Genomic DNA, 27,467 nt, shown 5'->3' with positions numbered 1-27,467 from the left:
CAAATGATAAGTGCGCTCCTTGTTCTTCCTGTTGTTCTTTTATGTATGCGCTTGGGGTGAGGGGCCATGGATTTGGTCTCGATTTTCCCTCTTCAGTCCCCCCTCTGGTCGACTATGTCGACCACACCACCAAGCAACATTCACCTCCTTCCGGTCTGCATATCCTTGCCAATTCCTTGAAGTGTCCATAATTTTCTGCATTGTTGTTGATCAACAGTACATATAGGAGTGTTCTCCTTCTGTGTTCCACCACACTCACTTCCCTTCGTACTTCCTCTGATCACAGGGAGTGGCCACCTTTATTACTGCTGGAACCATGTTGCGCACCGCTATCTTAGTCCGGTTCTTCCTTTCACCATGTCTCTTATTTGAATTACGATGTCTTCTTCTGTTGTTCTCTTGCAATGTATCTCTATCTTGCACAATGGTGCTGTGCTCGGTACTCGTCCTTCCGTTATCACCTTCAAGCAACCAGGCAGTCATGATGTCATCCATCATCATGCAAGCACTAGCTAGTTCTTTGCTTTCTTTTTTCAGATGCATTTTTTGCTGATCATTCTTTGGTATGCTGGTACTGCACCCACTCATTCTTCTTTCTTGCTCGAGAAGTAATTCCCCCCTCTTTTTACTTCTCTGTCTGTTTCTCTTCTTCCGTTGTTTTCAATCTTTGTTAATGTGTCACTCTTCACATCTTCCTTGGTCATCACCAACAAGGGCATGCTGATGCGCACCAATGAACACTCTCCTCCCCAATTCAGTGGTAGTTTCTCTTGATCTTTGGATGCATGTGCTCAATAGTAGTCCATAAGCAGTGATGTTCCTGCTCTCATCTCGCAACTTCTCTCAACCTTCTTGCATCCAGCATGATTGTCCACTTCTTGTCACTGTTGTGCTGGTAACATAACGTTGGTACCTTAACAGTATACGTCCTTCTTCAGTGACCATCTTTGCTCTTTTCTCCCACTCTGTTAGGCACTTAACATATTTTTGTCTTTTTCCTTTTATTTTTTCTTCTCTCTTTTTGTTTTTCTTTCTTCTTTTATTATTTATTTATTTATTTATTTATTTATTTTTCAATCTCAATGTTGCTGTCTTCCCTTGCAATCTTCTTCACACCTTGTCATACATGGGCGTCGTGCTCTGCTGTAGTAATTTCTGTTGTAATCAATTCTCTTCCGGCATATGTTAAAGAACAGTCAGGACAGCTCTCTCCAGTGGTGTCCCTACCAATTTTGTACATGTGTGCATGTTGTTGGTCACTTCTGATATGTGTGTTATGTGTATGTTTTACTCCCCTTGTGTCTGCCTTTAACTCTACTTACTTTACCAGCAGCTTTTCCTTACCCACTGACGCCGTAACTGTTCCTGCTTAGGTTAGGGAATGTTAGCAGGGGATACAGCGGTAATGCTCATTATTACAACTAATTTTCAAATTACCACCCCCATTATTTCGTTCATCATTAATAGTCCCATCGTGAAGGTAAAAGTCCTTATTTGCGTGCCCATAACCACTTACGCTGCTGGGTCCTTGCAGCTGATGAGATGATAAAGTTGCCCGCCTGAAAATCGCAAGAAAAGCGTTAATACGTTAGTACTTGTTAGTAACCTCAAGCTCCGCGAACTAAACAATCACTAAGGGCAAAAATCAAACCTTCCCCTGGACATTTCGTGTTTTCAAAATTTCTCAATATGGGTAGGGAAAATCTTGGGCTGTTTATTCAATGCAAGCAAGGAAATATACTTCAGGGAAACATGCTCTAAGGGGTCTGAGGTTCTTGATAGGGTGGCCAATTGAGTGGGGAATGCTACACAATGTTTTAATCAGTAGGCCTCACAGTTTCTAATGGAAGATAACATTAAGGAACTTTCCTACACATTTCTAACAGCATACATACGCAACAACCTGCATGTGCGGGGAAAAGAGAAGAAACAAAACAGTGTTACAGCTGTAGGTGCAAAAAATGTAATATGAAACTCAATTAAACTTTGGAAATGCGTGTGTCGGTCCCTATTCTAGTTGCTAGTGTGCGTTGGACCATGGGATGGCCATGTTTCCCTAACTCGGGAGTGTTCGTGCTATTTTGTAGTTCATGAAACTCTCTTGCGTTGGCCCTGTTGATCGTTGCTCCCTCGTTGCCAGGGTGGCCACCGCTTTGTAGGGCTTGACGCCTTACACTTCTGACCAAGTCTGTCAGGAGGGGAAAATGTCCCACTGTAGTCCATAGCCATTGGGTATTGGTTGTCCGTTGTCTTCAGGCCTGCCCTGGGTCCTTTGTATCTGGCGAGAAATGAAATGGAAGCGCTTGAGACCTGAGAATTTACATGTTCTTCATTTTCTTGACCTAATCTCTCTGCACTACTCTCACACTATTCAGTGTCCTAGTGGGAGGAGCCAATGGTACACCTATGCACCATCCTGTCACCACCTGGTGGCATTCAATGGCGGTCTGACTGTAAATTATTACACAATTCGAAATGTACCCAGAAAATGGGTAGGCACTTAATTTATGTGAAGATACTCATTACACACTTGGATCATATATATGCAATTTGGGTGCTAGTGTACAAATGGGCCTTTAGATCTTTGTATTTACTGTGCTCTTGTTATAAGTTATTTATAGTGCGTGCCTTTGTCCCGTGGGGCATCAGGCACTGACAAGCTAAATAGGGAAACATCAGGGTGGTAAATTTGTCATATAGGGTGGCTGTGTTTCTAAATTAAGTGCACCATGTTACTTAGTTAAGATAATCGCAGGGTTTTTAAATCCTTTTTTTTTTCTATGGCTCCTCTCTCACTTCTCAGGACGTGCCTCGCAGTGAACTGCAGGCACTTTAAGCTGGTACTAATGAAATCCGCTACCAATTTACTCCCATTCTCTCTATCCCACCCCATGTCCACTTTTTAAAGCTTACCTACTCTGTTAATTACTCATTTAGTCTAGTATTTTATTACTCCACTACTGTAATTACTGTTACATTTAAACAATATATATTTCTAATTACTGTTACATTTAAACAATATATATTTCTCCCCCCAATATCTGCTCTCAAATTTTAAATCAACCATTATGCTCCAGTTCGTGCAGCAATGACCTCTTTCCCTATGTGTGTTGGCTAATGCATTTGTGCCAGTGTTATTTTCAAAAGCGCTAGTGGCAGTACCACTTGCACTGTTATTTTGTCGCCAAATTAATTCTGTTGGGAACATGGATCATCCACCCTTTACCCCTATTTCTCTCCTCCTGTGGTGAACTGTCAATGAAATGTAGGCCTCCCCCCCTCAAGTGCACCTTCTTCCACCTTGTGTGTCTAATTTAATTGTTCTGTGTTAATCGTGTATTCATGAGCCCAGTCTCCTCACTGAAAGATGTGTGCTCAAAATGTAGCTAAATGTACTCTCTTGTGATGCGCTATCATTATGCACCCCCCTCTGTACCGTGCACCCCCATTATTCTTAAACAATCTTCCTTACTTTCAACATGTGTATGCCTGGTGTTTAACAAGTTATGGATTTCTCTGTTAATAAAGTGGTCATATCCACATTGCTCATGATGTCACAAATGTCTCTTCCCTAATGCATGGCCTAGTCGCCCCACTGGCCCCCAGAAAAGAAAATGTTTTGATACATATCACCACCCCTATGCAATTGACCTCTGCATTATTGCGTGTGCGTGAGTGTGTGTGTCGGCGCGCGTCTCGCCCGCTCTGTCGGGGAAGCGGAGCATGAGTGTGTGTGGCAGAGTGAGTCAAATCAAGTTTGTCTTCGGCTGTCCTATTAGCGGTATAATGTCAATCTATGTCCTTTGAAATATTTGTTCCCCATCAGGAAGACCCCACCCAGTCATGTAACCGGTACCATTGCTATTGTGTCAGTGTTCTGTATGGGTGCTGGCTGCTGTGCAGTGCCCCTGTGTTGTCATTCTAGTCAGTCCTGGGGTAGTGGTGCTGTCATTTGTTGTGTCTGTACATGTAGTGGTAACAGTACCTGCATTGGTGCTTGTGGTGTCTGCTGAAATGATCCCATCCTGCCCCATGTATCCTCCCCACATGGGCGGTGCATATTGTGGTGATTGTTGACACTGCTATTGTGATTCTTGTGCGTGTGTGTTGAAGCTGTTTTTAACTGCCCCTCCCATCGCATGCTTGAATGATTTATTTTGTGCCTACTTGTCCTCATCTGCCTTTCTCTGCCCCTGTGTCATCAAATATTTCACTCCCGGAGGTTCAGAAGGGTGAGTCCCCTCTTCCCTTTGTTCGTGTTGGTTCAGCATGAGCTGACCCCTCGCATTTTCCCTTTCCTTCGTGCACACAGTTCAACTGTAGCCATGTGCTTTTAAAGCTATTCCCGTGTAAGTGCTGTGTATGTGTGTCCTTAGCGATTGCTGCACGCTTCTGGAGAAGCCGCCTATGAGCAGCCATGGTCTTTTTAATTTACCTTCAGTACTTTTGAATCTTTGCACACTATGTTTTACTGACTTATTTCAGCATGGAAGCTGTGTGCTACACAACAAGTGAAGGGGAGTCATTTCTGTATTGTGTGATACATTTTACCTCTATTCAATTCGAAAATTTCGATAGTCCGCTGTTCAGGGAGCAAAAGTTAGAAGATAATTGAACATTTTTTCAACTTCTGTGAGCCTTCTTTGCTCCGCACCTTAGCCAGTGCACTCCACGTGCAACCCATCTTCACCAAACCATTGCCTTCTCCGGCACACCCCCACAATCTTGCGCATGTGTCTTCCACACACCGCCTCTGGGTCACCTATTCTCCAAATCCAAAACCACACCACTATCTCCTCACCATCAAACTTTGTGTCCTATGCATCAATCTGAAGGTGACGTCACCAAACTAAAAACACAATGCAAATGAAAAGACAAATGTGCATACACAGAACAATAACCCATTTCTCCCAACCCCACAAAAAATCCCAAAATAAAACCCCACAATCCCCACAGCTGTCTTCCTGTCTCAACTGGAACAAGGTAAACCACAATAAACTCTTATAATTGGACTGCACACACTGCGTCGCCTAGTGCATGATACGCTCCTCACCAGGGGACCTTAACCAGCCAACTATCTTCCGCACTCGGGAACAATCTAGCTACCTCCTGCGGGAAAACCTCATCCACTCACTGAACTAAAACGCTCAATTAGCAGGGAACCTCATCTACTCATTGATCTATAACGTCAATTCATAGGAAATCCAGACCCCGTACATGAAATCACCATCCAGACCAATCAGCGCGGCACTCCTGTTCTAGACCAATCAGCGCGGCACTCCTTTTCTAGACCAATCAGCGCGGCACTCCTGTTCTATGTGTAGGGAGTCACTACCCCACCCAATATGCTCAAAAACACAAGAAGGGACCACTGCCACCACCCCAGTCCCAACTACAATTCACGTGCCGATCACTACCAATGCGCTGAATTTTGTGACAATGTACAATCACCCACCACCCAATTTACAATCCCTCCCTAAAAAAAACAAAAAAAAAACACTTTAACATTTCTACTTTAAACATTTCCCCCCCTCAGAGCCCATGTTGCTGGTTTACTTACATTTTCCTATGCTGCACTGGCAGTTGCACCACTGCTGGACACTCCCTCAATGCGCTTCACCGGACCCCTTCTCCTGCAGGGCTCTCACCTGCCCTCAAGCGGGGTATTTCCAAGTGGCCCCCGAAGCCTTTAGCCGGTTACGCGTTTTTCCGGTGGTCTTCAGGTGCAGGCGAGGGTCTCACAGCTTCCTTGAGTCGGCGGCAGGGAGCTCAGTCCATCGCAGAGCTTGCGCAGGCAGAGCTCAATTACCCATGTTACAATGAGCAATGAGCCTCACAGAGGGCACCAACTTGTCGGGGAGAAGCTGGATCCCCCCCCCACCCCCAGGGCAGTGGGGGGCCAGCAGCCATACCCTCACCAGCTATGGGAGGCCCCAACACCTCCCATATGGCCCCTAGAAATGCAACAGAGTTCCAAGCAGGCAGCAACATGTTTTCAAATTGCATTTATTTCTAGGCGAAGAAAAGAAAAAAAAACACACAAAGCATCGTGCACACCGCGAATTCAGGCGCCGTCTCCCCCGGAGCTGTCTTGCAAGTAAGTTTTATAATCACACTGCAGGCTGACCTCACAGAATTGGATCAGCTCCCAGAAACCTATCTCCTCCTGTTATTGGCTGCAAAGTGGTGGGTTACATATGTAGCCCTTATAGAGAGCCTGATAATTGGATATTAACCTCCTGCGTCAGTGGGTTGATTTAGCTGTGCCAGCCCCCATTACCTAATTCTAATCTTGTTGCAATGTGACTTTGTTCCCATAACTTTTAGCTGAACAAGCAGTTCGCACCTGGGCTCTGGCTTGTTACAAGTTATGTTTCAATGTTGTGCGTGTCCTTGAGAAAATGTCTTTCTTTCCCAGAAAGAAAAAAAAGCACACTGGGTTGCCGTGATTTATTCGCATTTGTGGATAATTAAAAAATGTCTGTCTGCAGAAAGCAATTTTATCTTGAATTTGCGGCCTTGGCAGTTCGGACTTGTTTTGCGAGGAATGTTGATAAGGCTCCCGCAGCCAGTGTTCAGTGAGTGAAATGAACTTAGCTGTAATTTTCCTGAAACATAGCTTTACACTGTGCATTTAGACCATGTTAGTTCATATAGGCATTTGCAAGCCTTTAAACAGGGATTTTTGTGTTTGTAGATTCTGATATTGCAGCATTGATTCTAATGTAGCATAGAAGTTGCACTGTTGGTGAAGTGGGTGTGTTTCAGCATATTTGTCACCCATGGGTGCGCTGGGGCCTGGTTCAAATGATAAGTGCGCTCCTTGTTCTTCCTGTTGTTCTTTTATGTATGCGCTTGGGGTGAGGGGCCATGGATTTGGTCTCGATTTTCCCTCTTCAGTTCGCGTGAACTTTCTCACGCGATCGGGCCTGGGGGAGCGGGGTACCACTCACCGCCTGCCTTGCGTGTAGAAGAACGCGTAGCCAACACCCGCTGTGAAGTAATAGCGTGTGAACCCCAACGGATGGAAAACACACGCACTGCACGAAAAGCACGTACAGAACATAAAGGCACGCGGGATCACCAAGCCCTGCCAGGGCAACGCCCGTGCGCAAAACGTCACAGACGCGCTTACGCTGTAAGGGCCTTTGGTCCAATGAAATCGCGTACGCGTGCTGACGCGCTTACGTGCTAAGGGCCTTTCCTCGATTTTCACGCTGACGTGCAGGATTTTCACGTGCCAAATCACTCCGTATCAAGCTGGCCACGCGAAAACACACGGAAGACCACGCTCCTGCCCAGAAAGCCGAATTACTGCCCCCAGTGCACCGAGCAGCCTCCCACGTGCCATCTGCTGCTGCCTGCCTGCCTGCCTGCTGCCACCGTGCCCTGCCATTTGGTGCCTGCACATCAGCCATCTGCAGGTGTCCAGTTGCTGTGTCCACCCCTGCTGGAACAGAAGACTCCCGACTCGGATAACATCGCTCCACAGCCCAGCCCCAGGACCCAGTTGCCCACCCACTCCTGCCCCTGGGGTTGCCATGTCGGGCACATCAACATCTGGCACCAGTGGCAACCCCCGGCCAGAGGGGCAGAGGGGCACCAGCTTCACTGCCACCGGAGTTGGTGTCCTGGTGGAGCAAGTCCTGGGGCAGTATGATGCCCTCTTCGGATCGTCCCGCGCCAACAAGGAAGGACGGGAGAGGATCTGGGCCGACTGTGTGGTTGCCATCAACGCGGAGGGGGTGGCAACCCGCACCATCCAGAAGGTCAAGAAGCGCTGGGAAGACTTGAGGTCCAGGACCCTCATGAAGGCCCGGCGCCTCGTGGAGGGGGGCCGGGGCCGCATGAGTTCCATCCAGTTGAGGGTCCTGGAACGCGCACACCCAGCGCTCCACGCCCAGGTCCTTGAGAGGGAGACCCGTCTGGAGTTGAGCGGTAAGTGGCCAAGCATTGCTGTGTGAGACAGGGCATGTTGCAGTGTGCTGGTTGTCTGATACTTGCCTGCATGTGTGACATAGGCCATGTACGCATGTATGTGTGCAGGGACATCATGGGAATGCATGTGCGACCTGTAATGTGTGAACCGTACGGTTGTTGCATGTGTTTGAATGCGACATGGGGAGCCCTGTGCAGATTGCACGCATTAGAGCATGGCAGTCTCTGTTCCTGGACATGGGTGGGGGTGAGGGATGGGTGCTGATGCCAGATACATATGTGGTATCCATGTCTGTGTGCCTGACCTGCGTGTCTGTGACTTGTGAGTGCCATGGATGCATGACACATGTCTGTGACAATGTACAGATTCACTGATGCAGCCTAGTCATCCTTGTATGCACTGTGATTGGGGTGTACGGGGCCAGATGGATGTGACTGAGGTGAAGTGTGTGCATGTGATAGGTATGACCCATGATGCATGTGAGTCCCATTACATTGTATGATTCGAGAGTCCATTGGACATGCATTGAAATGTCCATTGCACGCACCATGACTGTCACTGTTTGTGTTTTGCCTGGACTGACACATGTGTTGTGGTGTGACATGATGGAAGTGTACTTTGACAGTGGCACTCATCTGCTATTGCTTCCTGTCTAGGGGACCATTGTACAGTACCCTGATGCGTGTGTTCTATGTCTCCCTCTACGCAGCGGCTAGTGAAGGAGAGGGCGGAGATGGCGCTGTGGAGCAAGGTGGCGGGGATGCCCCCACGGCTGCAGCGGAAGGGGTGGGTGAGCCCCCACAGGGGCCTGCTACGGCGGAAGACGGTGAGGAGCCATCCAGGTTGGTGGTTTCCACAGAGGAGGAGGAGGCCGCCACTGAGGCGCACATGGGGCCTGGTGGGGGCATCCCTGCTGGTGCAAGTGGTGCAGTCCAGGGGCAGGGGCAGGAGGCAGAACAGGTCACCATGGAGGGGCCTGTGCATGTCGCTGTCCCTGAACCTGTGGGTGCACCACCTTGCACCAGCAGGGTTCCCCCCGATCCAGGCCCGTCCGCAGGTAGAGGGGATGTCCATGTCATCTGACTCCCCTCCACCTGCAGACGAGGGGACCCCTGGCCGTGTGGAGAAGGTCCTGATTGGGGTCGCGATGCGCACGGCTGTGATTCGTGATGCCGTGCGTGCTTCCCAGGAGGAGCACGCACGTCATCACGAAGAGCACCGTGCCGACGTGGCCCAATTGGGATCGGCCATGTTCGGGGGTTTCCTGCATGTGTCGGCCAATCTGGCGGCCCTCTCCTCCTCTGTGGAGACTATACGCCAGTCGTTCTCCTTGCCGTCTTCCGGCCCAGATGCCACCAGGGCCCCCTGTGGACCTGCCCTGACCAATGCAGCCAGCTCGGTGGGGATCCCATCCCTGCCACAGTCGGGAGTCAGAGGTCCAGCAGGGGTGGACAACACAGCAACTGGACCCCAGCAGATGGAGGATGTGACGGCATCATCGGGCAGGGCACGTGCACGACGGCGTCGGTGGTTTCCATCATCCTGGATGCCGTCGTGCTGGCAGAGGCAGTGGCGTCGGAGGCAGCAGCAGGCTCGACGTGGGAGGCATCATGGCTCGGGGCCATCAAGATCAGAGGGGCAGGCATCGGCCGGAGGGCAGGAGAACCCTGGGATGGTAGTGTCTTCCGTGTGGGAGCAGTTGGTCCAGCGGATAGGTGTGGAGTGGCAGCTGGCGGAAGAGGAGCGGCTCACCATGGTCAGGGCGGAGTTCTCCATGCGTCGGGCGTTGAGGCGGGCTGAGTGCCTCGAGGAAGCTCGCAGGGAGTTTGAGGTGAACATGGGGTTATCCCTGCGAGACCTCGGGGCCAGGACGGAGTCCCGCCTCCAGGACATCGACATGGAGTTCGATGATGCCCTGGCCGGCAACATCACAGAGTGAGCCGCAGGACTTGCCCGCTGCCATTGTATATAGTTCTTTAGTTAGTTAGTGTTAGGTTTCCTTTATTTTTTGAGATTTTTTTGGACCGCTCGGACAATGGCCACTTTTCTGTATATCGTTTTTTTATTAGGTAGTAGTAGGTTTCATTTATAGTGTTGGGCTCATGGACCCTGGAATATTCTTGTGTATAGTTGGATTTTTTAATATACATTTTTTTGATTTATATTTGTGTTCACCATGAGGCAATGGTTTTTCCTTATTTTTTTTCACCATGATTTTGCTTTGGACAACATTAGTTTTTGGATTCCTTTGTTTTTTGTATTTTTACATTACTTATCGGACATGGACAATTTATTTTGTTATCCCCATTGTTGTATGTTTGATTAGTTTACTTCATTTTCTTCGAGAATACATGTTTTTATAACTTACTTTTGTGGTATTTTCTCATTGGTTTCATGCATGTCATGATTTGGGTTTTGACATTCACTTGCACCCATTGTGTATGTGTGTGTGACGGACATGTGTTCATTTACATACTTGCCATTGGGGTTGTATCATGTAATTGCATTTGCTATGTGGGTGGATGCAATCCTTGGCTGGGTGTTTGTGCTGGGTATGCTGCCCATTACTGCCATGAATGTGTAACGTCAGGACCTGGGGGCAGGGGGACATGGTTGGGGGCCTGCTGGCAGGTGCCCCACAGTGCTGGGGGGTGGGGGTGGTGGGGAACATGAGTTGGACATGGGTGGGGGCCTGCTGGCAGGTGCCCCACAGTGCTGGGGGGTGGGGGTGGTGGGGAACATGAGTTGGACATGGGTGGGGGCCTGCTGGCAGGTGCCCCACAGTGCTGGGGGGTGGGGGTGGTGGGGAACATGAGTTGGACATGGGTGGGGGCCTGCTGGCAGGTGCCCCACAGTGCTGGGGGGTGGGGGTGGTGGGAGACATGAGTGGGGGCCTGGTGGAGGGTGCCCATGGTGGCTGGGGGGTGGGGGTGCAGGGGGACATGAGTGGGGGCCTGGTGGGGGCTGCTCATGGTGGCTGGGGGGTGGGGGTGGGTGGGAGACATGAGTGGGGGCCTGGTGGGGGCTGCCCATGGTGGCTGGGGGGTGGGGGTGGGTGGGAGACATGAGTGGGGGCCTGGTGGAGGGTGCCCCTGCACTGCTTGGGGGTGGGGGTGGTGGGAGACATGCATTGTTGATCAGTAGTGCAAGGTGACATATGGGTTGGCTGGGGGGCATGCCCATGGTGGATGGGCTGCCTGCGGGACATGAGCAGGGGTGCAGGGTAGTCCCCCATGGTGTGGGCTGCCTGCAGGGGCCGTGGAGGTTGTGGAGCGTACACCTGGGAGGACCCACACGGCCAATTCACGTGTAGTACTCCCCAGAACCCCTGAAATACACATACCCTGCTGAAATCGCGTGTGGAACTTCCCGCGGAATACACGTACCCTGCTCGCACTGGGCCAATCGCATGTGGAACTTCCTGCGCACCCCTGAAATACACGTACCCTGCTTGCACGGGGCCAATCGCGTGTGGAACTTCCCGTGCACCCCTGAAATACACGTACCCTGCTGGAATCGCGTGTGGAACTTCCCGCGCACCCCTGGGATACACATACCCTGCTGAAATCGCGTGTGGAACTTCCCGCGCACCCCTGGAATACACGTACCCTGCTGAAATCGCGTGAGAAAGTTCACGCGAACCCCTGAAATACACGTAGCCCGCTCCCCCAGGCCCGATCGCGTGAGAAACTTCACGCGAACCCCTGAAATACACGTAGCCCGCTCCCCCAGGCCCGATCGCGTGAAAAACTTCACGCGAACCCCTGTAATACACGTAGCACGCTCCCCCAGGCCCGATCGCGTGAGAAACTTCACGCGAACCCCTGAAATACACGTAGCCCGCTCCCCCAGGCCCGATTGCGTGAGAAAGTTCACGCGAACCCCTGAAATACACGTAGCCCGCTCCCCCAGGCCCGATCGCGTGAAAAACTTCACGCGAACCCTGTAATACACGTAGCACGCTCCCCCAGGCCCGATCGCATGAGAAACTTCACGCGAACCCCTGAAATACACGTAGCCAGCTCCCCCAGGCCCGATCGCGTGAGAAAGTTCACGCGAACCTCTGTAATACACGTAGCCCGCTCCCCCAGGCCCGATCGCGTTAGAAAGTTCACGCAACCCCCTGTAATACACGTAGCCCGCTCCCCCAGGCCCGATCGCGTGAAAAACTTCACGCGAACCCCTGTAATACACGTAGCACGCTCCCCCAGGCCCGATCGCGTGAGAAAGTTCATGCGAACCCCTGTAATACACGTAGCCCGCTCCCCCAGGCCCGATCGCGTGAAAAACTTCACGCGAACCCCTGAAATACACGTACCCTGCTGAAATCGCGTGTGGAACTTCCCGCGCACCCCTGAAATACACATACTTTGCTCGCACTGGGCCAATCGCGTGTGGAACTTCCCGCGCACCCCTGAAATACACGTTCCCCGCTTGGCGTTTGCTGTTTGCCAGCCCGGTGAACTGGTCCAGGGTTAGCGCAGCCCTTTGCGATGATTTAGCGATTTTGATGGCTTTTCCTTGCGCGAGGGCGTTCTTCGGGGCGTTACTGGCGCTGCTGCAGGGTCGCTGCGATTCTCTGCGCCATGGCTGGTTTGGGAGCCTAAAATCCATGAATACGCTGTGCGCGGAAATCGGTTTTAGCGCATGTGCCTGGCGCAGACAATCGCACGCGGACACTCTGCGCCAGCCGCTTGCGACACTTTTCTGCGAAATTCTATGAATTACCCTGTTAATTGTTATGCACAGTTATTCTTACTGCAAAAACCTCTTGTAAAGTCCAATATAGTTAAATATGCCAACAGATATCTAACTACTTTAAACAGTGCCTTAATTACAACACACATACTATCACACTTACACTCACATAATTACAGTAGGGTTTTTTTAATCCACCATTGATTTTGTTCCCAATGACCCAATGATTATTTCATGTCAATACAACAAAAGTGCAGAGCACACTAATGTTGTACAAAACATAGTACACAGAAGCTACTAGCTATGAGGATCAAAAAAGTAAATCTATATCTAAAATTGTATGCAATTAAAGGTTTTAAACGTTCTTGCTTGACAAATCAAACTTTTTTTTCACTGAAAATGAACCAGAGATTCCAGCCGTATTACCATATTCAAGTAACCATACTCATTATTATCCTATTTGTTATCTTCACAAAAAAACAAACATATATTCCATAAGCACTATCCTCAATTGTACTACAATCATAAATACTATATACACTTCAATTATATTCCACCATATTAGAAAATACTGTATACTACAGTACCTATAATTATTATACACATATTACTGTAGTGTGTATTGGCTATGCATCCAAGAATCTGGCCACTGACCACAAACACTGCAATATAATAAAACCATATAACAAGTACATACAAGATACCTTCAAATAACAAGAGTCACCCAGAACACCCTCCAATTGTAATGATGTCTGCGGACACTAAAATTTACTGCAGCACCTCTCACACCTTTTTTTCACCTATATAAACAGCTCCATGTCAATTTTTTTATTCCACTCCCCCACCCTTTCCACGCCCTCTATCGGCCATCAAATAACCCCAAAGGGGGATTCCAGTCTTTTTCTCACTGCGCTGTCTGTGGACAGAAAATTGACTGCAGACTCAACAGCACCCACACACCTTTTTTCACCTATGTAAACAAATCCATATCAACTGTATTCCACTCCCCCACCCTTGACAGGGCCTCTTTCAGCCACCAAATAACCCCAAATGTGTTTTCCAGACTTGTGCCTTAACATGCTGTCCGTTGTTAGCAGCGATGTCTGAGGATCCAACATTGCAAACGTTTCCAAAAATGTAACGCAGCTCTCATTTTCAAACAACCAATCAGCGTCCAGTTTTGGTCCAGACTTGTCCACGTACTCTGAATCAGTAAATGAGCCCACAGATCTATGGATGTACACCAAATTAAGAAAAGTGCGGTTTCTGGACCATGCCGCCACTCCTGGCGCATGTTTAGTAAACAACCGTCCAGCGGTTTGGGCTGTAGCCGCGAGAAACATTTATTTTCAAATGTGTCTGTGAGAATTTCATACATTTTGGGACCCCCTATAACTTTGCCCCCCCCCTTGATGAAACCACACCAAACATCACAGAATTATTTTGAGGGCGCCATATGTTTTTTTTGCAAAGTTGAGTGAGGATTCGTGCAGGGGGTGCACAGTTATAAGCCAACCAAAGAGTGCCCTTTCTATGATTTAAGCAACTTAACCATAACTACAGGGCTGATTCCTGCTGGCCCTGTAGTATATATGTATCTGTCTCTATATATATGCCAACCTCTCCTTCTTCTTTTTATGATATGATATGATATGAAATGATATATGATATGATAAGTCATTTATAACGCACCTGTATACATATCTTTCTAGGCATGACAAGGCAAGGAAGAGAAGACAAAACAACAATCTTACTAGACTTTGCGTCATTCATATCGTGCTAGTGTGGAAGAGGGGGAGAGGTGTCAGAGGGGTGAGGGAGGAGGGGAGAGTGAAAAGGAATGTGTACGTGCCACCAGGGAGGTGGTTGCAGATACAGTCCCTAAGTGTGGTTGGGAGGTCCAGAGGCTGTGCAAGGGCATCTGGTTGTGCAGAAGCCTGGTCCCGTAAATTCAGTGGAGGCCCGGTAACCAGTATGCACAGCAGACAGGGATATCAGCAAGAGAGAGGGAGAGAGAAAGTGGAATTGAAAAGGAAGGTCTTGAGTTGCTTCCTGAACCTTAGGTGGTCCTGCACAAGTTTGATAGCAGAAGCAAGTCTATTGCAGAGGGAGGCCCCAGCTAATGACAGAGAGCTACCTGCACTCTCTGCCTGAGAAGTGTCTGACCCTCAGAGAGTTGGAGGTGGAAGAGCACAGGGCTTGAGAAGGAGGGAATCTTAGGAAGAGCAAGTTGGATATAGTGTACCCCCCGGCCCCAGAAAACCTTGTGGATGATGCAGAGGGTATTGAACTTGATCCTTGCAGCCACAGGGTGCCAGTGGAGAGATTTCAGGGCTGGAGAGATACGATCCCTGAGCTTGAGGCCAAGGACAAGTCTGTGCTGTCCTGTTGCCGTAGTTCAACCTAGAGAGGACCAGGGCTCTAGAGACAGTTAGCATCTAGGGGGAAAGTGAGAAGAGGGAGAATACCTCTGAGGAGGTGCAGCTGATAATGTGACTTCTTAGATATGTCAGAGATGTGAGGAGAGAAGGAGATGGTGGAGTCGAAGATGACACCAAGGTTCTTAGCCTCACAGGAAGGTGTAGGTAGAGGGCTCAGGGTGGGTGGCTAGAGTGAGAGAGGGAAGACGAGAGGAGGTGTCCCAATGAGGTGGATCTCAGTCTTAATGGCATTAAGGCAGAGATCGTTGGAAGCATACCATTCCTGAATTGTGGACCGTCAGGTATGAGAGAAGGAGCAGAAGAAGCCCCATGAAGCCTGAATAAGAGCTTGGTGTTGTCCACATAACACCAGATGTGGTGGGCCAGAGGTCCCATCTAGTGGTTAAAGAGGCAGGGAGAGAGGTTAGATCCCGGGTGAACACCACATTTAGAGAGAGAGATAGAAGAGAGGAAAGACCCAAGTTGAATCTGGGAGGGTCGATCAGAGAGAAAGGAGGTGAATCAGTCTAGAGCCTGACCCGAGATAGACAGGTTGTCACAGAGATGATTGAGCAGAATGGCATGGTTGACCATGTCGAAAACAGAGGATAGATCACGGAGAAGGAGGACATAAGGAAGGTGTTTAGGAGAGCAGTTTCTGTGCTTCTGGCTGCTCTGAAGCCAGACTGGTGGTCAGGGAGACAACCAACAGATTCAGTATGTAGATCAAGCTGGGAGATGGACAGCTTTCCAGAGTTTGCCCAGGAAAGGAGTGATTGAAATCGGGTATTAGTTTGCCAGAGAGGCAGGATCGTCAGAGGGCTTCTTAAGGATGGGGGTGCAAAAGGGAATGCTTAAGGGGGAGGGGAATGTGAAAGTGGCAAAAGAGTGATTGCGGAAATCGTCCAAGGCAGGAGCAAGGGTGTCAATGTGGTCCTTAATGGTTCTGGAGGAGCAGGGGAACACCTATTTGATGAGACTTTCATAGATTGGATTTGTCTATAAACATTGTTGGGAGTGAGCAGGGCAAAGGAGGAGAAAGGCAGAGGACATACAGCTGGAGAGGGGCCTCAAATGGTAGAGGGAGAGGAAGAGGAGGTAGAGAAAGTGGAGAGAGTGTACAGGATGTCCTGAGTTTTAGTGGTAGAATGAGATGCCAGAGTGGTGGAAAGGACCTGGGAGGGAACAGGAGCGGTGGAGACTGCAGCAGGATTGGCCAGCTCCTTGTAGATTTTGAAACATTTGGCTGAGCTGTTAGAGGCCACAGAGATATGGGCTTGGATGTATGCTCTCTTCTTAGAAAGGACAGAGAGTCTGTATTGCCTTTAGAGCAGGCAGCATGCCAATTAGTCAGAGGAGGAACCAGATGCCCCTCATATCTGCTTAACCACCCTACAAAGGGCTGTGTAAGAGTGTGAGTCAGCTGAAGGTGTAGGAGGAGAGAAAGTAGCAGTGAAAGCCTCAACTGACACAAACTTCATGGGACGGATGACTGAGAAGGTGGGTGGCAGTGCTGGGGTTGGCTTAACCTGAGGGGTAGAGAGTGAAAGGTGAGAGGAGAGGAGAAAGTGGTCAGTCCAAGAGAGAGGAGTGGTAAGAGAGTTGGAGTGGGGGGTCTGACGAAATCAGAACATCCAGGGTGTGCCCTGTAGAGTGAGTCACGCCAGAGTGAAGCATAGAGAGAGAGAGTCAGTGAGGTTGCGAAAGAGCCCAGAGGAGGGGCTAGAGACATCCAAGTGGATGCTGAGGTCTCAGAGGAGGAGAAGCTGAGTGGTAGAGGCACAGAGGGATGAGGAGAGGTCAGCCCATTCAGAGAGGAAGAGGGCATCCTGGCCAGGCAACCTGCAGATGGTGTCCACAGTGAGAGAGAGACCAGGAGAGATAGAGAGCATGCAATTCAGGCATTCAATGGAGGAGTAGGCCTGTGTAGGAATGACAGAAGCATTGATCCACTCCAGAAGATCAGGGCTACTCCCCCTCCAGGACGGTTGGTTCTCGGTTTGGAGAGGATCTTGTAGCCATCAGGGAGGAGAGTGTCAACACTTGTGACAGAGCTGGCCATGAACCAAGTCTCAGTGAGACAGAATAAAGCTCTTTGAGCAGATGTCAGATGTCCAGTAGTGACATGGAGCAGATTGCCACCTTTGCAAGACTTCTGTGGATGGGTACAGGCATAAGAACCGCCCTGAAGACATTTTAGAGTTGCCCGACACCGGGCAGAGGAGGAAGGAGGAGATGGCAAGGAAGTCATAGAGGAAGATGAGGGTGCCAGAGAGGTGCTGGAGGAGGGAAAAGGTAGAATGGCCAGAGAAGCAGCGGAGGGTGCCAGAGAGGTGGCTGATGGAGGAAGCAGCAGATGAGACAGAGAGGGTTAGGTAGGAGTAGCAGGAGAAGGAAGGAAGTTGATAAGACGTGGGAAGCGTCTGTCAAAACGGATGAGATTGGCCTGAGTGACCTGGACCAAGATGGTGCCATTTAAGTAGACATTAATGATTGTCTTGGATTAGTGGAAGGGAGCCAGGAGGGCCTCCCACCCGGTGCCACCATTAATGGGAGAGGAGTTAAACGGAGAGCGAACAGAGACCATACGGGGGGGGGTTCATAGGCCTGGAGGGGGAACGACAAAGAGGATGTTAGTGAGGGTCTGTCTGGAGGAAGCACTGGTGTAGGTATCGGCGATAGTGATGCCTGGGTTGGAGACCAGGATGTCCCTTTTGAACTCTTTCCTACCAGACTTAGTAAGTGGGATAGGGTAGTCAAAAGAATAGCAGTTATAGAAGATAGAGGGGACAGATACCATGGGGGTGATGAGTAAGGGAGGTGGGGGACATCCCAAGCAGGAGGGGGGTCACACGCTGGGGGAAAACAGGAGGGAGGCACACAGGGGGTCACACACAATAGAGGGGACAACAAGTAAGCACACCACAGGACAAAAACACTGCAACTTTGTAGGGCCTTAAAGTTAGTGGAGAAAACAGGGCAAGCAACACATGTAGACTACAATCTACAGGGGTACTCAAGGGCGTGATAATGCAAGTAAAATACAGAATCTGCAACTGGTAGTCCTAGGGGACCTAGAGGGGAAGAACAGAAATACACACGATACAACACATAAACAATACAATGGTCATACTACAAAACAAAATACGCAACACTGGTAATCCAAGGAGACCTGGAAGTAAGAGGAAAATGGAAGTGATGCAATAAGATGACAAATACAATAATCCCAGTACAGAAGGGCTTAGAATACAGAGACACAAGCAGGGCACAATACACTGGTCACAGCCTGGGTTGCCTCGAAAGCAACACTGAGAAGGAAGTGCAAGGCTGGGGGAGCAGGTACAAGGTACGTGGGGAGCAATGCAGAGAGGGATGTGCTGGGACAGGGGAGCGGGGTCTGTTGCATGGGGAGCAATCAAAGAAGGATGTGCAAGGCTGGGGGAGCTGGGACAGTTATGTGGGGGGCAACACAAGAAGGATGTGCACGGCCAGGGGAGCAGGGACAAGTAACATGGGGAGCAATGCAGATAGGGGTGCGCTAGGCCGGGGGAGAGGAGACAGGTTAGGTGGAGATGCACGTGGTGCAAATACAGGTGGAGCTGGGCGTAAGTTTGGCGGGAACACACTTGACACCAAAGACAGAAAGGGAGAAGGGACAGATGTGCAGGCGGGGGAAGCAGGGCCTAAGTTATGAAGGGAGAAAATGTGGGGCAGGGAGAAGGGCGGATGCACAGGCTGGGGAAGCAGGGAAAAGTTGTGAAGGGGTGAACGTAGGGAAGGGAGAAGGGCAGGCATGCAGGTGGGGGAAGCAGGGAACAGTTGCAGAGGGATGCGCATCTGGCAAGAGGGAGAATGGGACAGGCGCGTAAGGTCAGGGAGTTGCGAGGAGTGCAGCAATGCTACTCTCCCTCCCTGCACCTTCTTACGTCTGGACACAGATGAAGGGTGAAATTGTCTGTACTACCACTACCCCATTGCCGCCAAACACCTGTGTCGCACAACACTGCAGCCTTTTCCTGTGAGGGCTTTCTCACAGAGGTTCCAATCCTCTGTTCTTAAAGGCTTGGGAGTGAGGAAACGTGTGTTGCATGCTACGTGTCATCAGGAAGCGTATCCTGCGTACCTTTGCCACATAACACTGCAGCCTTGTCCTGCAAGAGATTTGACACAGAGGGTCCGATCCTCGTTTCTTAAAGGCTCAAGAGCGTGGAAACACTGCCTGCTACGAGTCATGGGGCAGCATCTCCTGCGTAACTGCCTCGTACAACACTGCAGCCTTGTCTTGCAAGGGCTTTGCCACAGAGGGTCCAATCATCGGTTCTTAAAGGCTCGGGAGCATGGAAATTTGTGTTGCGCGCTACATGTCATCGGGCAGCATCTCATGTGAACCTGCATCGCACAACACTTTGGCCTTGTCCTGCAAGGGTGTTGCTGCAGAGGGTCCGAACCTTGTTTCTTAGAGCTTGGAAAGTTGCATTATATGCTAGGTGTCATTGGCCAGCATTTCCTGTGCACCTGCATCACACAATACCGCGGCCTTGTCCTGCGAGTGCTTTGCCACAGAGTGTTCAATTCTCTGTTGTTAAAGGCTTGGGAGCGTGGAAAGTTGTGTTGCGTGCTACCTGTCATCGTGCAGCGTCTTCTGCGTACCTATGTCGCACAACAATGCAGCCTTGTCCTGCGAGGGCTTTGCCACAGTGGGTCTGATTCTAAGTTCTTAAAGGCTTGGGAGCGAGAAAAGTTGCATTGCCTGCTTAGTGTCTTCAGGCAGCATCTTCTGCTCACCTGCGTTGCACAACACTGTGCCCTTCTACTGCAAGAGCTTTGACGCCGAGGGTCCGATCCTCGGTTATTACCGTATCTAATGTACAGCCTGCGATAATATGCCAAACCTAGCCTTAAATAAAACAACAATGCCATTATATGGTTGATAGAGTCACTATTCATAGGGTAAAACTTCAAAGGTATGAAATCAAATGGCCCAACGCTGCCAAGAGCCAGAGCACAAAGGCCTAGCTCACATCCTGCCTCCCCACCACCTAGAACACAAGCCCTATACTTGACATCCTTCACAACTATCACCAAGAATGCAAACCCCAAAAGCCACAATTTGTGCTTGCCACACTTCCATTGCCAAGCTGGCCACCACAGCTAGATTGATAGAAGGAATCTCCCTACTGGACGTGTGCCTCAGATTAGAATTTTTGCTGTTATTCTGCATGCCATAATTGCATTTTCATCTCCGAGGGTCCAGGGTGTTAATGTGTCACGTTTCATGCCCATAACCCCCTCAGGTATAACAGCCCCCTGGCAGCAGTGGGGCTAAAGCCCTTCCCACTGGCCCCAAGGGCCTTAAAACTCCATCAGAAACATACATGGAGTCAGTCCTGGTGCCTTTGGCGCCAGGCTCATTATCAGGAATAAAACAATATCAGTTTTGGACTTTAATCCAACATGGAGGCCTATTACACAGCTTAGTTCTTTAGAATCAAGCCATGTGGTCTAGTGTTTTGGCTGTGGCTGGGCCTGGAACTACTTGGCCTGGGACTGCTTTACCTGGGCTATTTAAACCACACCCAAACAGCAGAACATGCTTCGCGTTATTCTGCACTCCTGCAGCGTAACGCTCACCGTGTCCAGTTCCTGCTCATCTACTTCTCCGGCAGCCCCATCCTGAAGCCCTAGATCCGGATTCCATTAATAACCTGGAAGAACAAGAACAGCATTAGCGAGCAAGAACACTTACCTGTGAAGTAACCGGCCTTGAATCCATCCTGCGCTTCGCTTACCTCGCCCATCTCCGGAGTTCGCTGCAACCTGCAGCGGTAAAGAAACAAGGACTGCATTAATAACAATTCTTACCAGGGCAAGCAGCGAGTCCTGGCAGCACCCTGCGCTTCTCTTAACTCGCCCATCTCCGGGTTTCACTGCAACCTGCAAGGGAGAAGGAACAAGGTCAGCATTAACAAAGCACTTACCTGGGCAAGCAGAGCTTTGATCGCTCATCACTCTGGAACGTCACTGTAACCTGTACAAAGAAGAGAACACAGGTCAGCAATTAACACCAATAAACAGTGCAGCGCTCCACATCAATAACTCACTGTGGTCTTTGCCTATGGTGTGGCAACTCCGAGATCGCAACCATCCCTGTGAAAACAAAAAGAGACATTGACCAAGACAAAGACAAAGACACAGAAAATGGAGGGAAATAAAGAGACAGAATAAAGACGGAAAAGACATTATAACTCCTCTGGAAGACAGCAAGCAGAGTCGGAGTCACAGCTGGTCTGGACCCGACATAAGGGCACATGGACCAGTGAAGCTACTAGGTCCAAGGAATGCCTGCACCAACAACGCGCCCCTGCACAGAGACGCAGGATGGAGAGTTCAACGAACAAAAACGGTGAGCAATAACCCCAAGGGAGGGGATTTGGACCAGAGGGAGGTAGGAGTCCACCCATCACAGAACCATTATCTTAACCCTCCATTCTCCTGTTATAGGCGCTACCCAACGTCTGGCACATAACCAAGCAGAGAGGGGTTCGGGATAGCGCTTAGACCTCCATCCAGTATCGTGTGGCGCCCCAGTGGATACCAGGTGAGTGTAACAAATCTTGTTATTTGCACTGCCATGCTTGCATCTTATTTCTTTAGGTTCCATGGTGTGGGTCTCACAATTAAATTTGCTGCTGTATGGCTTATCCACACTTGCGCTTGGCCTCCCAAAAGTTGCAGGAATTTGGCTTCCAGTTTAGCACTTTGATGCTGCACTGCATTTTCACCCACATATCCACTTCCTAGAGTGCTCGAGGTGTGATTATGCAGTATACCATTCATCTCAGTGGTGCTCTGCCTCACCTGCATCTCCCCTGCTGGGAGTACAACAGGTGCACGTTTCACACTGTGACTTTTGCCACCTGTTAGGCGGAAACCTGTGCAGTTCCCTCTGGGACCACTGCAAAAGATTTAGGACTACAGGTAAACCCACTTGTACCACACAGATTCACTTGGTAGCTGTGGCTGAGCAGTCAGACTTCCCTCAAGAAGAGTTAGGCAGTATGTGGAGTATACAAAATAGGGCAATCTACACAGTAGAACAAGCAAACACGGAACAAGGCTTCGGTGTAAAGATATAAAGGTATTTATTTATAACAACACATCTATGGAAAACACTCTGGCACTAATACGGCAAACAACTTCAATCACAATTACTTATACGAAGAAAAAGATCAATCCCCCTAACAATAGTTTGACAAGTCTAGGTTCGCCGGCATCACTTATTTGCAGACAGAGGTGTATGCTTTAACCTAGATGGCACTCTAGTATTCGTTAGGACGTGAGAGAAAAATAAGGCAGGTTATGAAATCAAGTCGGTACCAATACTTTACGGACAAATGCAAGGCAAGTAAGAAGGGTCTACTGCAGATCACAAAGTTCAGAGGCCAGGCCCACTCAGAGAGAGGCAAGGCGATATGTCCCAAAAAAGTGTCTCAGTAGAAATGCGCTTCGAGTCTTTATCGCAAATTGTTATGGAAAGATTGAACCAGTTCAGAACACAAGTTAAAGAAAGCTTGGAGGCGACCCAATGGAAAGGCGAGGATTAAGACACCTCACTCTATCCGGCAGAAAGGGAAGCCAGGCAGACACGGTACCTTGTTTGTGGAGAGACAGCTCCGGCGGGGGCAGTTGATCCTGTTGGTGGATGCACGTCGGGTCTTTGCCAAGAGTAGAGATGATCTCGTCGTCGAAGAAAAGTGAAGTCTGGTGCACCACCAGGGAAGGGGCCAGACGCGGAGTGCTCCGTCACAAGGCACCACCTTTTGGTCGCGGTACAGGGGTAGTGGCTATCTGGTTGCCGGGGTGCTCTGCACGGGCAATTCGACCACTGCGTCCTGGAGCGAAGAAAAAGCAAAGGGGACTGGTTGTTCCCACCAGTCGGGGGAAGAGACTCTCCGGCAGGGAGATCTTCTCTGTCGTCGGGAAGTGGTGAGTCGGTTCAGCAGGGCTCCACCGGAGGTGTCGCCGTTGCAGGTCGGCTCAGCTTTACCCTCGTCGGATTCTTAGGTCCTGTGGCGACTTCTGAAGATCCAGTCCCAAAAGCCCTGCTTTTATGCAGAAAACTCCCATTCATTCAGCCTAGCTGTCAATCAAAACACGCTAAGTGGTGAGCGGGGTGGCTCACCACTTGGGCCAATCACACCAGAGTGCGACCGGAGTTGGCAAGGCAACTCGGTCCAGGGTGCCTAAACCCCCTCCCACACCCCTGTGGTAACCCAGACAGAATGGCACCACTTTGGAGGGTCTCTGTACAGAAGCCCGCCAAAAGTGGAACAAAGTGCTCAACCATTGGTTTAGGAGTCACAGAGAGGAACACAGACGCCATTTTAAAAACCGAGTTCTGGCAGAAAATACCATCCGATAGACTTATTTAAGATAAGTAAACCGGTGGTATGTTAGAGATTAACGAGAAAAAGTATCAATCTCTAACAATGGGAAGAATCCCATAGGGTTATATTCGGGGTCGAATATAACAAGTAGTTTCCACTGCCACCAGCCAAAACTCGACGAGGGGGGACGGGACAGTGCCCCCTCGAATAACAGACCCAGGAGTAATCGAATTACCCCTACAAGTACGTCCACAATAGGATGGTTTGTACTAGTTCTGTTAGTAAATTTAGGTCTAGTAAAGCCAATGGTGACTTTACATGCCCGGGGAGACAGTAGTCAGTCCCAGGCAATGGAGTCTATGGTGGAGGTCCGCTAGGACGCCCCAGTGCTACGGCACGGAGGGTGCAGTGTAACACACATAGCAAACATATGAGACCCTATGGAGTAAAAGACCCCATAGCCCATAGAACACATTGGCCCTCATTACGACCCTGGCGGAAAGCGAAAAACGATGGCGGAAATGCAATACCGCCATCGAATAGCGCTCGGTGCGACTATGACCCGTCACCGTAAAGTACGATGCCATTAGCGACACCGTAGTGAACGCCAACGCTAACTGCACCATGCCAAACCGTAATTAGCACCATGGCGCAAGGGTACGCGAATTCCGACCCTAGCGGACATGTACCTAACGCCATCAAGCACGGCGGAAAGTACCATTCCGCCATGGTGAGAAGTACGGCATCGCGAATCAACCGTAAACGGCCCCACTGAGTGCCTGTACACCGCTCCCTGGCCACATAGTACAACTCCCCGTAGGTGCAACGAAGTCACAATGCAACCAGTGAAATGTACAAGTCACCCATGCATGCCAACGAACAAAAGAATCACAAGAGGGGCCAATGGGAGCTGCAGGGCACAGATGGCACGAATACAGAAGCTATACCAATGGACATGACCTCAGTCTCCCACCAAGAAACGCACGCAAACACAGGCAGCATAATTCCGATAATCACATCATTCCACCAATCCACCTGGCTGACTGGCATCTGTTACACAAAACCTAATCCCCCGCCCCTGAGCATGACATCATCCAAACAGTCATATTGGCAGCCCTCACCCCTGACCTCACTGGGCTTCGTAGGCAAACGCGCCCAGCACAGTACCACGCAACTATACTCCGAAGCTGGAACCCAATGCAGATCTCCTCACAATACATCGCTCCCCAAATAGGAATATGCCACATCACTTGCAAAGAAGAACGCTACACGGCCCATATCAGAATAGAAATTTAATGCACAACAAATTCACCAAGCCCATACAGCCATTAGGCCATGAACTCCAAAACACATTTCACCATTGTGGGCTGCATCCGCAAGAAATGACCAGCTACTTCTTGTGTGACGCCCTGTTCCTTCATGGAACACAGGGGCTACATTCCGTACGAAAAGGCAACATGGAAGCGCCTAGAACCGCAGGGCCGTCCCAATAGGGAGGCACTAGTCCAGCTGAAAGGCCGAAATGTTGCTCCGAGCCACTAGTACTGTGTAAGGGCATGTGGCCCATTGGCGATCGTCCCATAAGATCGTAATGCTGCTCCACTGATTAACACGAAGCAGCAGGTGTCGGGAGTAAAAGCCATCTGCAGGAGTGGCATACAGATGGCAGTGGCAAAAGGGGAGGAGATACCTGTCAACCAAAAGAAAAGAAAAAGAATAGAATGGCCATCAGAACTACATCCGAACAACTCACCTCAATGATCACACTAAATCCACAGCCATATGCATGCAAGCCCACTCCAAAGGATCATCACCACCCCAAAACCACTTGCGACTCATAACTATCCATATCGAGGTGAAAACACCATCACAAACGAGTGTACCTGTGCATGCGTCTGTGAAAACAGAATCCATCAGATGGGATTGGTAACGTGCATGGACACAAGTGTCTGAAGGCGCGTCGAGACAGGGAGGGCTCAACAAGGCCAGATAGACGATGGTCCCACTATGGCAGCCCTGCATCACATAGCGCAGGGGAGGCGGACAGATTCTAAGAAGCCCTGTACATGGCAAACACCGTATCAAATCATCTGCCCATGCATCCATTCATCATTCCCTCATCCCGTAATGAGAACGCCTGTTACCATACTCACATAACATGTGAGAATTCCATTGAGTCTGTGCGTTATGCAGCCTGCAAAATCCACTGTGCCCCAGCCCGTAATTCCAGTGTTGTGAAGTAACATGTATTTGGGAACGTCCGGCCTCATCATCCACTTCGCTATTGCGCATCCCAAACTATTCATATCAATCATTGCATCCTCGCCATGGCCCCTGTCCCAAGGACACTGAACAATAGAACGTTATATTTGCAGTCAGACCTGTGGGCATCTCCTCGCCGCTAGCTGAAGACCGAAAGCGCCGCCCTTCGAATTCCTCATTTGCAACATCACGTCGAAAAGGCATCTGTGGCCGCTTGAAATCACAAATTAAACCATCTAGTGCGGCTGTGTGTGAAAATGGCAACTGCCTTCACTCACAAATGGCACGCCCCGCCCGTCGGTGAACCTCGGTACAGTGATGCATGAGGGTCCACCGTTACTCGAGTACTACGTTCCACTGACCCTTCACAAGTCTGTTCGCGACTGCAAAGAATGCATGTGAAACAATGGGACCATAGCCGAATGAACATATCAACCAATGTTACACGGCCATCGGGTACTAATACATGATTGTAATAGCAAGATGCCATTCCTCGAATTGCAGCGTTGTGTGCGGGACGTGCTCACCCAAAGGGGAGAGCAGCTTGCACAGGTGGAATGAATCACCACAGGTGGAGGCCATAAATTGCACGCCCAGTCTCCTCCCACAACCACTCCGAAATGCTACCGGCAGGACTCGCGATGTTGGCCCTGGGGGACCTGATAGCACTGCAAGTACTCCAACTCCAAGAAGAAGACGAACACCAACTACAACCGGCCGCACGGAGGAGACGCAGGAGGAGGAGGAGGGCAAGGCAGGGCCAGCAAGGGCTGCCAGCACAGCCACTACCACCACGCAGGCAGCCCGCAATCCCACGCCTCCGAGCACATCCGTTCAACCTCACTGCTGAGCAGATCCACACCCTCTACCGTTTGGACCGGGACACCATAGCCGCCATTGTGGACATGACACAGGCTGACCTTGTCAGCATGATAGATAGCCCAACCGCCATCCCACCCCTACTGAAGGTGGTGTCTGTACTCCACTTCCTGGCCACAGGCACCTACCAGCACACAGTCGGACAGTTGCATGGCATTTCTCAGCCACTGTTCTCACGGACACTATTGCAAGTGCTCGATGCCCTCCTGCAGCACGCAGACGACTACATCTCTCTACCACGCTCGGAGCAGGAAATAACCAACACAAAAGTGGGATTCCATGCACTTGGCGGCATACCGGGTTGCATTGGTGCCATCGACTGCACCCATGTGGAATTGGTCGTCCCACATGCCATGGAGGCCCAGTACCGCAACCGAAAACAATTTCATTCACTGAATGTACAAATGGTGTGTGACTCCAACAGGATCATTACACATTGTTGTGCCCGATTCCCTGGATCAACCCATGATCCTATGGTCTTGAGGAACTCTACAATACCACGCTACATGGAGCGACACGCAGGGAACAGATCCTGGCTACTCGGTGAGTCTCATTTCATGCATGATGATGTGTGGTATGTGATGCGGCAATGACCTGGCAGGAAGGGGAGGGGGGTGCGTACGTAGCAATGGCATTCCACATAATTCGTTTATCGTCCACATACAGGTGATGCCGGATATCCACTGAAGAGATGGCTCCTCACACCAGTCCGGAACCCACGGAACCAGCATGAGGAGGACTACAACCATGCCCCCTGACGCAGAACTGCAAGCACCTGAAGATGGTCATGATGAGGGTGGGGATGTGGCAGCACCTCAAGGAGTCTGCGAGGCACAGGAGGGCCGTGAAATTCGTCAGCATCTCATAGATGCATGCTTCTAG

The sequence above is a fragment of the Ambystoma mexicanum genome, chromosome 6q (genome assembly GCF_040938575.1).
Source record: "Ambystoma mexicanum isolate Mex_15411 chromosome 6q, UKY_AmexF1_1, whole genome shotgun sequence".
Classification (NCBI taxonomy): domain Eukaryota; kingdom Metazoa; phylum Chordata; class Amphibia; order Caudata; family Ambystomatidae; genus Ambystoma; species Ambystoma mexicanum.
This window is presented reverse-complemented; position numbering follows the sequence as displayed.